This window comes from Nomascus leucogenys, chromosome X, assembly GCF_006542625.1.
Source record: "Nomascus leucogenys isolate Asia chromosome X, Asia_NLE_v1, whole genome shotgun sequence".
In the NCBI taxonomy this organism is placed as follows: domain Eukaryota; kingdom Metazoa; phylum Chordata; class Mammalia; order Primates; family Hylobatidae; genus Nomascus; species Nomascus leucogenys.
In genome coordinates, this window is record NC_044406.1 from 125929345 (window position 1) to 125943271 (window position 13927).

A 13927-nucleotide genomic window follows, 5' to 3' on the forward strand; every position below is an offset into this window, starting at 1 on the left:
CCACTAACTAGACTAATAAAGAAGAAAAGAGAGAAGAATCAAATAGACACAATCAGAAATGATAAGGAGGATATCATCACTGACCCCACAGAAATACAAACAACCATCAGAGAATACTATAAACAACTCTATGTACGTACACTAGAAAATCTAGAAGAAATGGATAAATTCCTGGGCACAGACATGCTCCTAAGACTGAACCAGGAAGAAGTGAATGCCTCAATAGATCAATAATGAGTTCTGAAATTGAGGCAGTAATAAATAGTTTACCAACCAAAAAAAGCCCAGGACCAAATGGATTTACAGCTGAATTCTGCCAGAGGTACAAAGAAGATCTGGTACAATTCCTACAGAAACTATTACAAAAAACTAAGGAGGAGTGACTCTTCCCTAACTTATTCTATGAGGCTAGCGTCATCCTGATACCAAAACCTGGCAGAGACACAACAGAAAAACAAAACTCCAATATCCCTGATGAACATCAATGCAAAATGCTCAACAAAACACTTGCAAACCACATCAAGCCACACATCAAAAAGCTAATCCACTGTGATCAAGTAGGCTTCATACCAGGGATGCAAGGTTGGTTCAATATATGCAAATCAATAAATGTGATTCATCACATAAACAGAACTAAAACATCAAAAAGGTAACCCACTGTGATCAAGTAGGCTTCATACCAGGGATGCAAGGTTGGTTCAGTATATGCAAATCAATAAATGTGATTCATCACATAAACAGAACTAAAAGCAAAAACCACAAGACAAAGCTTTTGATAAAATTCAACATTTCTTCATGTTAAAAACTCTCAATAAAATAGGTCTTAAAGGAACATACCTCAAAATAATAAGAGCCATCTATGATAAACCCACAGCCAACAGCATACTGAATGGGCAAAAGCTGGAAGCATTCCCCTTGAAAATAGGCACAAGACAAGGATGCCCTCTTTCACCACTCATACTCAACATAGTATTGGAAGTCTTAGCCAGAGCAATCAGGCAAGAGAAAGAAAGCACACCCAAATGGGAAAAGAGGAAGTAAAAGTATCTTTGTTTGCAGATGACATGATTCTACATCTAGAAAATCCCATAGTCCTAGCTCAAAATCTCCTTCAGCTGATAAACAACTTCAGCAATGTTTCAGAATACAAAATCAATGTGCAAAAATCACTAGCATTTCTATACACTAACAACAGCCAAGCTGAGAGCCAAATCAGAAAGGCAATCAATCCCATTCACAATTGCCACAAAAGAATAAAATACCTAGGAATACAGCTAACCAGGGAGGTGAAATGTCTCTACAATCAGAAGTACAAACCACTGCTCAAAGAAATCACAGAAGACACAAACAAATGGAAAAACATTCCATGCTCATGTATACAATGAATTAATATCATTAAAATGGCCATACTGCCCAAAGCAAATTACAGATTCAATGCTGTTCCTAATAAACTACCAATGACATTCTTCACAGAACTAGAAAAAAAACTATTGTAAAATTCATATGGAACTAAAAAAGAGCCCTAATAGCCAAGGCAGTCCTAAGTAAAAATAACAAAGCTAGAGGCATCAAGTTATCCAACCTCAAACTGTACCGCAGAGCTACAGTAACCAAAACAGCATAGTACTGGTACAAAAACATGCACTTAGACCAATGGAACAGAATAGAGAGCCCAGAAATAAGGCGACACATATACGACCATCTGATTTTTGACAAAGCTGACAAAAACAAGCAATGGGGAAAATACTCCCCGTTCAATAAATGGTGCTGGAATAACTGGCTAACCATATGCAGAAGATTGAAACTGAGCCCTTTCCTTACACCATATAAAAAAATCAACTCAAGGTGGATTAAAGACTTAAACATACAGGCCAAGTGTATAAAAACCTTGGAAGACAACCTAGGCAATACCATCCTGGACAGAGGAATGGGCAAAGAATTTTTGACAAAGATACCAAAAGCAATTATGACAAAAGCAAAAATTGACAGATGGGATCTAATTAAGCTAAAGAGCTTCTACACAGCAAGAAACTATCAACAGTGTAAACAGACAACCTACAGAATGGGAGAAAATATTGGCAAACCATGCATGTGACAAAGGTCTAATATCCAGTATCCATGAGGAACTTAGAATAATTTACAAGAGAAAATAAAAAAAAACCCATTAAAAATTGGACAAAGGACATGAACAGACACTTTCATAAAGAAGACATACATATGAACAACAAGCACATGCAAAAAGCTCAATATCACTATCATTAGAGAAATTCAAATCAAAACCGCAATGAGATACCATCTCACACCAGTCAGAATGGCTATTATGATAAAATCAAAAAATATCAGACACTGGCAATGTTGCAGAGAATAGGGAATACTTACACACTGTTAGTGGGACTATAAGTTAGTTTCACCATTGTGGAAAGCAGTATGGCAGTGTCTCAAAGAGCTAAAAACAGGACTACCATTTGACCCAGCAGTCTCATTACTGGGTATATACCCAGAATAATACAAATCATTCTACCATAAAGATGCATGCACACGAATGTTCATTACAGCACTATTCACAACAACAAACACATGGAATCAACCTGAATGTCATGAATGACAGACTGGATAGAGAAACTGTGGTACATATATACCATGGAATACTATGCAGCCATGAAAAAGAACGAGATCATGTCTTTTGTGGGAACGTGGATGGATCTGGAGGCTATTATCCTTAGCGAACTAATACAGGAACAGAAAACCAAATACCACATGTTCTGACTTATAAGTGGGAGCTAAATGTTGACAACTTATGAACACAAAGAAGAGAACAATAGACACTGGGGTCTATTTGAGGGTGGAGGGTGGAAGGAGGGACAGGTTCAGAAAAGATAACTATTGAGTACTGGGTTAATACCTGGGTGATGAAATAATCTGTACAACAAACCCCCATGACACAAGTTTACCTATGTAATAAATCTTTACATCTATTCCCACACCTAAAAGTTTTAAAAAGAAAGGAAGAAAAATAAATAAATAAAATAAAAATTGAGCTACCACATGATCCAACAATCCCACTTCTGGGTACATACCCAAAAGAAAGGAAGTCAGTATATCAAAGAGATATCTGCACTCCTATGTCTGTTATAGCACTGTTTACAATAGCTAAGATTTGGAAGCAACCTAAGTGTTTATAAACAGATGAATGGATAAATAAAACATGGTACATATACACAATGGAGTACTATTCAGCCATAAAAAAGAGTACGACGCTGTCATTTGCAACCATATGGATGGAACTAGAGATAATTATGTTAAGTGAAATAAAGTAGGCACAGAAAGACATACATCTCATGTTCTCACTTATTTGTGGCATCCAGAAATCCAAGCAATTAAACCCTTGGAGATAGAGAGAAGAACAGAGGCTGGGGGAAGGGTGGTGGGGGGTTGGAGAGGGAGGTGGGAATGGTTAACAGGTACAAAAAAATAGAAAGAATGAGTAAGACTTACCATTTTATAGCACAATAGAGTGACTATAGTCAATAAAAACTTAATTGTACATTTAAAAATAACTAAGAGTATGTTTGGATTATTTTAACTCCAAGGATAAATGCTTGAGGGGTTGGATACCCAATTCTCCATGGTGTGATTATTACACATTGCATGGATACCCAATTCTCCATGGTGTGATTATTACACATTGCATGCCCATATCAAAACATCACATATACCCCATAAATATACACACCTACTATGTATCCACAAGAAATAAAATAATAAAAACAATAATACACAAAAAATCATGAGCAGCTTTTGTTTTGGCAGAACTGGTACCCCACTTTCAGCTGTGCAAAGACAACAACCACTACTTTAATTCCAAGTGGTGGTAAAGGAGTGCTTCATTTTGGGACTCCCTGCTAACCAATCACAAGTACATATTTTGCCAGGCTGGATACCAACAAACTTACTAATGCTGTGGTCAGCAGTGCCCTGTCAAACCAAGTGACAGCCTCTACTTTTGCATTGGCTCTGTGACCACCTCTGCTACTCAGTCTTTGGCAAGCCCAGGGTTCTTTTTTTTTAATTGCATAAGCCCAATTTTATTTTATTCTAATTTTATTTTATTTTAATGGTTTTTGGAGAACAGATGGTATCTGGTTACATGAGTAAGTTTTTTAGTGGTGATTTCTGAGATTTAGGAGTACCCATCACCTGAGCAGTGTACACTGTACCCAATTAGTAGTCTTTTATTCCTCACCCTCCTCTGACCCTTTCCCCCAAGTCCTCAAAGTCCATTGTATCATTCTTATGCCTTTGCATCCTCAAAGCTTAGCTCTCACTTATGCGTGAGAACTTACAATGTTTGGTTTTCCGTTCCTGAATTACTGCACTTAGGATAATGGTCTCTGATTCCATCCAGGGTGCTGCGAATGCCATTATTTCATTCCTTTTTATGGCTGAGTAGTATTCCATGGTGTGTTTGTGTGTGTACATGCATATATATATAAATATATATATATATACACATATCACTCTTTATCCACTCGTTGATAGGCAGTTGGGTTGGTTCCATATTTTTGCAATTGAGAATTGCACTGCTATAGACATTCCTGTGCAAGTATCTTTTTCACGTAATGACTTCTTTTCCTCTGGTTAGATACCCAGTAGTGGGATTGCTGAATCAAATGGTAGGTCTACTTTTAGTTCTTTAAGGAATCTCCACACTGTTTTTCATAGTGGTTGTCCTAGTTTACATTCCCACCAACGGTGTAAAAGTGTTCCCTTTTCACCACATCCGTGCTAATATCTATTTTTTTATTTTATTTTTATTATGGCCATTCTTGCAGAAGTGAGGTGGTATTGCATTGTGGTTTTGATTTGCATTTCCCTGATCATTAGTGATGTTGAGCATTTTTTCATGTTTGTTGGCCATTTGTATATCTTCTTTTGAGAACTGTCTATTCATATCCTTAGTCCACTTTTTGATGGGATTGTTTGTTTTGTTCTTGCTGATTTGTTTTAGTTCCTTATTTGAGTTCCTTGTAGCTTCCGGATATTAATCCTTTGCCGGATGTATAGATTGGGAAGATTTTTCTCCCACTCTGTGAGTTCTCTGTTTACTCTGCTGATTGTTTCTTTTGCTGTGCAGAAGCTTTTTAGTTTAATTAAGTCCCAGCTATTTATCTCTGTTTTTGTTGCATCTGCTTTTGGGTTCTCGGTCATGAATTCTTCGCCTAAGCCAACCTCTAGAAGGATTTTTCCAATGTTATCCTCTAGAATTTTTATGGTTTCAGGGCTTAGATTTAAGTCTTAGATCCACCTTGAGTTGTTTTTTTTTTTTATACAATGAGAGATGAGGATCCAGTTTCATTCTTCTATATGTGGCTTGCCAATTATCTCAGCACAATTTGTTGAATTGTGCTTTAGGCAGTATGGTCATTTTCACAATATTGATTCTACCCATCCATGAGCATGGAATGTGTTTCCATTTGTTTCTGTCAACTATCATTTCTTTCAGCAGTGTTTCATGGTTTTCCCTGTAGAAGTCTTTTGCCTCCTTGGTTAAATATATTCCTAAGTAGTTTATTTTATTTTTTGCAGCTATTGTAAAAGGGGTTGACCTCTTGATTTGATTCTTAGCTTGGTTGCGTTGGTATCTAGCAGAGCTACTAATTTGTGTGTATTAATTTTGTATCTTGAAACTTTGCCAAATTCTTTGATCAGTCCTAGGAGCTTTTCGGATGAGTCTTTAGGGTATTCTAGGTATACAGTCATATCATCAGCAAACAGTGACAGTTTGCCTTCCTCTTTATGGATTTGGATGTCCTTTATTTCTTTCTCTTGTCTAATTGCTTTGGCTAGGAATTCCAGTAAAATGTTGAGTAGAAGTGATGCAAGTGGGAATCCTTGTCTTGTTCCAATTCTCTGGGGGAATGCTTTCAACTTTTCCCCATTCAGTATAATGTTGGCTGTGGGTTTGTCATAGATGGCTTTTATTACCTTAAAGTATGTCCCTTGTAGCCAATTTTGCTGAAGGTTTTAATCATAAAAAATTGCTGGATTTGGTCAAATTCTTTTTCTGCATCCATTGAGATGATCGTGTGATTTTTGTTTTTAATTCTGTTTATATGGTGTATCACATTTATTGACTTGTGAATGTTAAACCATCCTTGCATCCCTGGTATGAAACCCACTTGATCATGTTGGATTATCTTTTTGATATGCTATTGGATTCTGTAAGCTAGTATTTTGTTGAGGATTTTTGCATCCATGTTCATCAGGAAATTGGTCTGCAGCTTTCTTTCTTTGTTATGTCCTTTCCTGATTTTGTAGTACAGTGATACTGGCTTCATAGAGTGATTTAGGGAGTATTCCCTCTTTCTCTATCCATTTGAATAGTGTCAATAGGATTGGAATTGATTCTTCTTTGAATGTCTGATGGAGTTCAGCTGTGAATCTGCCTGGTCCTGCACTTTTTTTCGTTGGTAACTTTTAAATTACCATTTCAATCTCACTGTTATTGGTCTATTCAGAGTTTCTATATCTTCTTGGTTTAATCTAGGAGGGTTTTATATTTTCAGGAATTTATCCATCTCCTCTAGGATTTCTGGTTCATGTGTGATATAGTTTGGCTGTGTCCCCATCCAAATCTCACCTTGAACTGTAGTAATCCCCATGTTTGACACATGGGCAGGGCCAGGTGGAGATAATTGAATCACAGGGGCAGTTTCCCACATACTGTTCTAGTGGTAGTGAGTAATTCTCATGAGATCTGATGACTTAATAAATGGGAGTTCCCCTGCACATGCCCTCTTGCCTGCCACCATGTAAGATGTGCCTTTGCTCCTCCTTCACCTTTCACCATGATTGTGAGGCCTCCCCAGCCATGTGGAACTCTGAGTCCATTAAACCTCTTTTTCTTTAGAAATTACCCAGTCTCATTAAGAAAATGTGGCACATATACGCCATGGAATACTATGCAGCCATAAAAAAGGATGAGTTCATGTCCTTTGCAGGAACATGGAGGAAGCTGGAAACCATCATTCTCAGCAAACTATCACAAGGACAGAAAACCAAACACATCATGTTCTCACTCATAGGTGGGAATTGAACAATGAGAACACGTGGGCACAGGGTGGGGAACATCACACACCAGAGCCTGTTGGTGGGTGGGGGGCTGGGGGAGGGATAGCATTAGGAGAAATACCTAATGTAAATGACCAGTTGATAGGTGCAGCAAACCAACATGGCACATGTATACCTATGTAACAAACCTGCACATTGTGTACGTGTACCCTAGAACTTAAAGTATAATTTTAAAAAAAATTAACAAAAAAAGAAATTACCCACTCTCAGGTATGTCTTTATTAGCAGCATGAGAACAGGCTAATACAATGCACATAAAGGTGTTCATAGAAGTCTTGAACAATCCTTTGTATTTCTGTGGTATCAGTTGTAATATCTCCTGTTTTCATTTCAAATTGAGCTTATTTCGAGCTTCGCTCTTCTTTTCTTGGTTAATGCCACTAATGGTCTATCAATTTTATTTATCTTTTCAAAGAACCAGTTTTTTGTTTCATTTATCTTTTTATTTTTTTCTTTCAGTTTCATTTAACTCTGCTCTGATCTTTATTATTTCTTTTCTTTTGCTGGGTTTGGGCTTGGGTTTGGTTTGTTCTTGTTTCTCTAGTTCCTCGAGGTGTGACCTTAGATTGTCTATTGTTGCTCTTTCAGACTGTTTTTGTTGTTGTTGTTGTTGAGATGGAGTCTCACACTGTCACCTGGGCTGGAGTGCAATGGCGCGATAGCTCATGCAACCTCCGCCTCACAGGTTCAAGCAATTCCCCTGCCTCAGCCTCCCAAGTAGCTGGGATTACAGGCACTGCCACCATGCCTGGCTAATTTTTTGTATTTTTAGTAGAGACGGGGTTTTACTATGTTGGCCAGGCTGGTCTTGGACTCCTGACCTCATGATCCACCCGCCTTGGCCTCCCAAAGTGCTGAGGTTACAGGCGTGAGCCACCATGCCTGGCCTCTTTCAGACTTTTTGATGTAGGTGTTTAATGCTATGAACTTTCCTCTTGCACTGCTTTTGCTGTATCCCAGAGGTTTTGATAGGTTGTGCCATTATTATTCACTTCAAAGAATTTTTAAATTCCCATCTTGATTTCATTGTTGACCCAATGATCATTCAGGAGCAGGTTATTTAATTTCCATGTACTGGTATGGTTTTGAGGGTTCCTTTTGCAGTTGATTTCCAATTTTATTCCATTGTGGTCTGAAAGAGTACTTGCTATAATTTTTATTTTCTTAAATTTGTTGAGATTTGTTTTGTGGCCTATCATATGGTCTATCTTAGAGAATATTCTATGTGCTGATGAATATAATGTATATTCTGTGGTTGTTGGGTAGAATGTTCTGTAAATATTTGTTAAGTCAATTTACTCTAGGGTATAGTTTAAGTCCATTGTTTCTTTGTTGACTTTCTGTTTTGATGACCTGTCCAGTGCTGTCAATGGAGTATTGAAGTCCCCCACCATTATTGTGTTGCTGTCTATCTCATTTCTCAGGTCTAGAAGTAATTGTTTTATGAATTTGGGAGTTCCAGTGTTAGGTGTGTATATATTTAGGATTGTGATATTTTCCTGTTGGACTAGTCCTTTTATCATCATATAATGTCTCTCCTTTGTCTTTTTTAACTGCTGTTTCTTTAAAGTTTGTTTCATCTGATATAAGAATGGCTACTCCTGCTCACTGTTGGTGTCCATTTGCATGGAATATCTTTTTCCACCCCTTTACCTTAAGTTTATGTGAGTCCTTATGTGTCAGGTGAGTCTCTTGAAGACAGCAGATACTTGGTTGGTGAATTCTCATCCATTCTGCCATTCTGTATCTTTTAGGTGGAGCATTTAGGCCATTTACATTCAATGTTAGTAGTGAGATGGGAGATACTTTTCTATTCATCATGCTATTTGTTGCCTGAATACATTGTTTTTCTCATATTTTTTTTCATTGTGTTATTGTTATATAGGTCCTTTGAGATTTATGCTTTAACATTCTATTTTGGTGTATTTCGAAGATTTGTTTCAAGATTTAGAGCTCCTTTTAACAATTCTTGCAGTGCTGGCTTGGTAGTGGCAAATTGTCCCAGCATTTGTTTGTCTGAAAAAGACTGTATCTTTCCTTCATTTATGAAGCTTAGTCTTGCTGGCTAAATTTTGTATTTTTAGTAGAGATGGGGGCTGATAATTGTTTTGTTTAAAGAGGCTAAAGATAGGACCCCAATCTTTTCTAGCTTGTAGCATTTCTGCTGAGAAATCTGCTGTTAATCTGATAGGTTTTCCTTTATAGGTTGTCTGATGCTTTTGCCTCACTGTTCTTAAGATTCTTTTCTTTGTCTTGACTTTAGATAACCTGATGACTGTGTGCCTAGGTGCTGATTTTTTTTGTGATGAATTTCTCAGGTATTCTTTGAGCTTCTTGTATTTGAATGTCTAGATCTCTAGCAAGGCCAGGGATATTTTTCTCAATTATTCCCTCAAACGTTTTCCAAATGTTTAGATTTCTCTTTTTCCCTGGGAACAGCAGTTATTCTTAGGTTTGGTCATTTAACATAATCCCAAACTTTTTGGAGGCTGTGTTTATTTTATTTAAATTCTTTATTTTTTGTCTTTGTCAAATTGGGTTAATTGAAAAGCCTTGTCTTCGAGCTCAGATATTCTTTCTTCTACGTGTTTGAGTCTATTGCTGTGACTTTCCAATGCATTTTGCATTTCTCTGAGTGTGTTCCTGATTTCCAGAAGTTGTTATTGTTTTTTATTTATGCTATTTCACTGGATATTTTTCCTTTCATATTCTGTATCATTTTTCTTATTTGTTTAAGTTGGATTTTACCTTTCTCTGGTGCCTCCTTGATTGGCTTAATAATCAACCTTCTGAATTCTTTTTGTGGCAATTCAGATTTTTTTTCTTGGTTTGGCTCTATTGCTGGTGAGCTAGTGTGATCTCTTGGGGGTGTTAAAGAATGTTGTTTTGTCATATTACCAGAATTGTTTTTCTGATTCCTTCTCATTTGGGTGGACTATGTCAGAGGGATGATCTGGGACTCAAGGGCTGCTGCTCAGATTCTTTTGTCCCACAGGGGTGCTCCCCTGATATGGTGCTCTCCCTTTTCCCCTAGGGTGGGCCTTCCTGAGAGCCAAACTTCAGTGATTGTTATTTTTCTTCTGGATCTAACCACCCAGTGGAGGTACCAGGCTCCGGGCCAGTAGTGGGGAGTGTCTGCAAAGAGTCCTGTGATGTGCTCCATCTTCAGGTCTCTCAGCCATGGGTACCAGTACCTACTCTAGTGGAGGTAGCAGGGGACTGAAGTGGACTCTGTGGGGGTCCTTGGTTGTATTTTTGTTAAATGCACTCACTTTGTGTTGGTTGGCCTCCAGCCAGGAAGTGGCACTTTCAAGAGTGCATTAGCTGTAGTAGTATAGGGAGGATCAGGTGGTGGGCAGGGCCATAGAGCTCCCAATAGATTATGTCCTTTGTCTTCTGCTACCAGGGTGGTTAGAGAAAGGCCATCAGGCAGGGTCAGGGTTAGGTATGTCTGAGCTCAGACTCTCCTTGGGCATGGCTTGCTGCAGCTGCTGTGGGAGATGGGGGTGTGGTTCCCAGGCCAATGGAGTTATGTTCCCAAGGGATTATGGCTGTCTCTGCTGCATCACACATTTCGCCAGGAAAGTGGGGGAAAGCCAGCAGTCATAGGCTTCACCCAGTTCCCACACCACCTGCAGCCCAAAAGGCTTGTCTCACTCCCACTGTGCCCCCATAACAGCACTGAGTTTATTTCCAGGCAGCCGGTGAGCAGGGCTGAGAACTTGCCCCAGGCTACATGCCTCCCAGCTGAGAAAGCAAGCAGACTGTTCCTTGGCTATCCCACAAAGCCTGCAGTAACAATCCACCTCCTTCAAAGGGTCTATGGATTATCTCAGCTTTCGTGGTATGTTCCTGCAATAGTTTTCGGAAAAAAAGTTTATAATGTGGGTCTCCACACACTGCTCTGTACTTCTGAGTGAGAGCTGCAAGTTAGTCCTGCCTCCTATCTGCCATTTCCCCCCACCCCAGGGTTATCATTCATTTGTGGAAACATGTCTCAGACTGGGAGCACAGGTTTCAGTATTATTTCAATGAGGAAGCAGCAGAAACAAGAGCATTTTAGGATTATTCCTCATTCATTCTACCCATTCATGTTCTCTGACTGTAACAGATTTAAATTAGAAATCAATAACCAAAAGATACTCTCTCTCCATATATATATATATTTATAGATATATAAATATCTCTATACAAATATATATTTATAGATATATAAATATCTATAAATATATATTTATAGATATATAAATATCTATAAATATATATTTATAGATATATAAATATCTATAAGATATATATAAATATATATCTGTATATTAATATATTTATATATCGATATATAAATATATATCTGTATATTAATATATTTATATATCGATATATAAATATATTTATATACAGATATATAATATATCGATATATAAATATATTTATATACAGATATATAATATATCGATATATAAATATATTTATATACAGATATATATTTATATATCGATATATAAATATATTAATATACAGATATATATTTATATATCGATATATAAATAAATATATTAATATATAGATATACATTTATATATCTATATATTATATATCTATATATTAATATATCAATATATAGATATACATTTATATATCTATTAATATATCAATATATAGATATACATTTATATATCTATATATTAATATATCAATATATAGATATACATTTATATATCTATATATAAATATATCAATATATAGATATACATTTATATATCTATATATAAATATATCAATATATAGATATACATTTATATATCTATATATAAATATATTAATATATAGATATACATTTATATATCTATATATAAATATATTAATATATAGATATACATTTATATATCTATATATAAATATATTAATATATATCTATATATTAATATATTAATATATTTATATATTTATTAATATATATATTATATATATATAATATATTTATATTATATATATATTATATTATAAATATATATATTATATTATATATATTATATTATTATATATATATATTATATATATATATTATATATATTAAATATATATAATATATATATTTAATATATATATATATTAAATATATATATATTTAATATATAATATATTAAATATATATATTAAATATATATATTTAATATATATAATATATATTATATATATTAAATTATATATATTATATTATATATATATTAAATTATATATATTATATTATAAATATATATATTATAAATATATATATTTATATTATATATATATTATATATTATATATCGATAATATAATATATTTATATATTTATATATCGATATATAAATATATATCTGTATATTAACATGTTTATATATCGATATATAAATATATTTATATACAGATATATAATATATCGATATATAAATATATTTATATACAGATATATAAATATATTTATATATAGATATATATTAATATACAGATATATAAATATATTTATATATAGATATATATTAATATATAGATATATAAATATATTTATATATAGATATATATTAATATATATATAAATATATTTATATATAGATAGATATTAATATATAGATAAATAAATATATTTATATATAGATATATATTAATATATTTATATATAGATATATAAATGTATATTATATATTAATATATTATATATAGATATATAAATGTATATCTATATATTAATATATTTATATATAGATATATAAATGTATATCTATATATTAATATATTTATATATAGATATATAAATGTATATCTATATATTAATATATTTATATATAGATATATAAATATAGATCTATATAAATATATTAATATATTTATATATAGATCTATATATTAATATATTTATATATAGATAGATATATCTATATATTAACATATTTATATATAGATAGATATATCTATATATTAATATATTTATATAGATATATCTATCTATATATAAATATGTTAATATATAGATATATAAATATATATCTATATATTAATATATTTATATATAGATATATAAATATATATCTATATATTAACATATTTATATATATCTATATAGATATATAAATCTATATCTATATATAAATATATTTATATATCTATATATAAATATAGATAAATATATATCTGTATATAAAGATATAAATATATATATAAAAATATATAAAAATATATTTTATATATAAATATATATAAAATATATATAATCTATATAGAAATATATAGATTATATATTTAAAATATATATAAAATATATATTTATGTATTATATATATATTATATATATAATATCTATCTCTATATATATAAATATATACATCCCCAAACAGTGGGAAACTAACACAATCTAAATAACTAGGAATTCAAAGAAAGAAACCACAAAAGAGAAATTAGAAAATATTTTGAACTGAATGGCAATTAGAGTGTTTAAAAAGTTATGGAATACAACTAAAAAAGGGCTTAGAGGGAAATTGATAGCTTTAAAGGTCTATGTTAAAAAAGAACAAAGCTCTGAAATAAATTATTTAATTTCTATCCTTAAAAGCTCAAAAAAGAGAGAAAATTAATGCCAGAGTAAGTATAAAATAATAAAGTTAAGAGTGGAAATTAATAAAATAGAAGGCAGACAAATGAAGAACTAACAAGACCAAATATTTGGAAAGGAGGAAGTGAAATAGTCCTTGCCACCAGAAGTATTATGTACACAGAACATCTAAAGGAATCTGAAACAAAATCTATTAGAAGTAATAAGC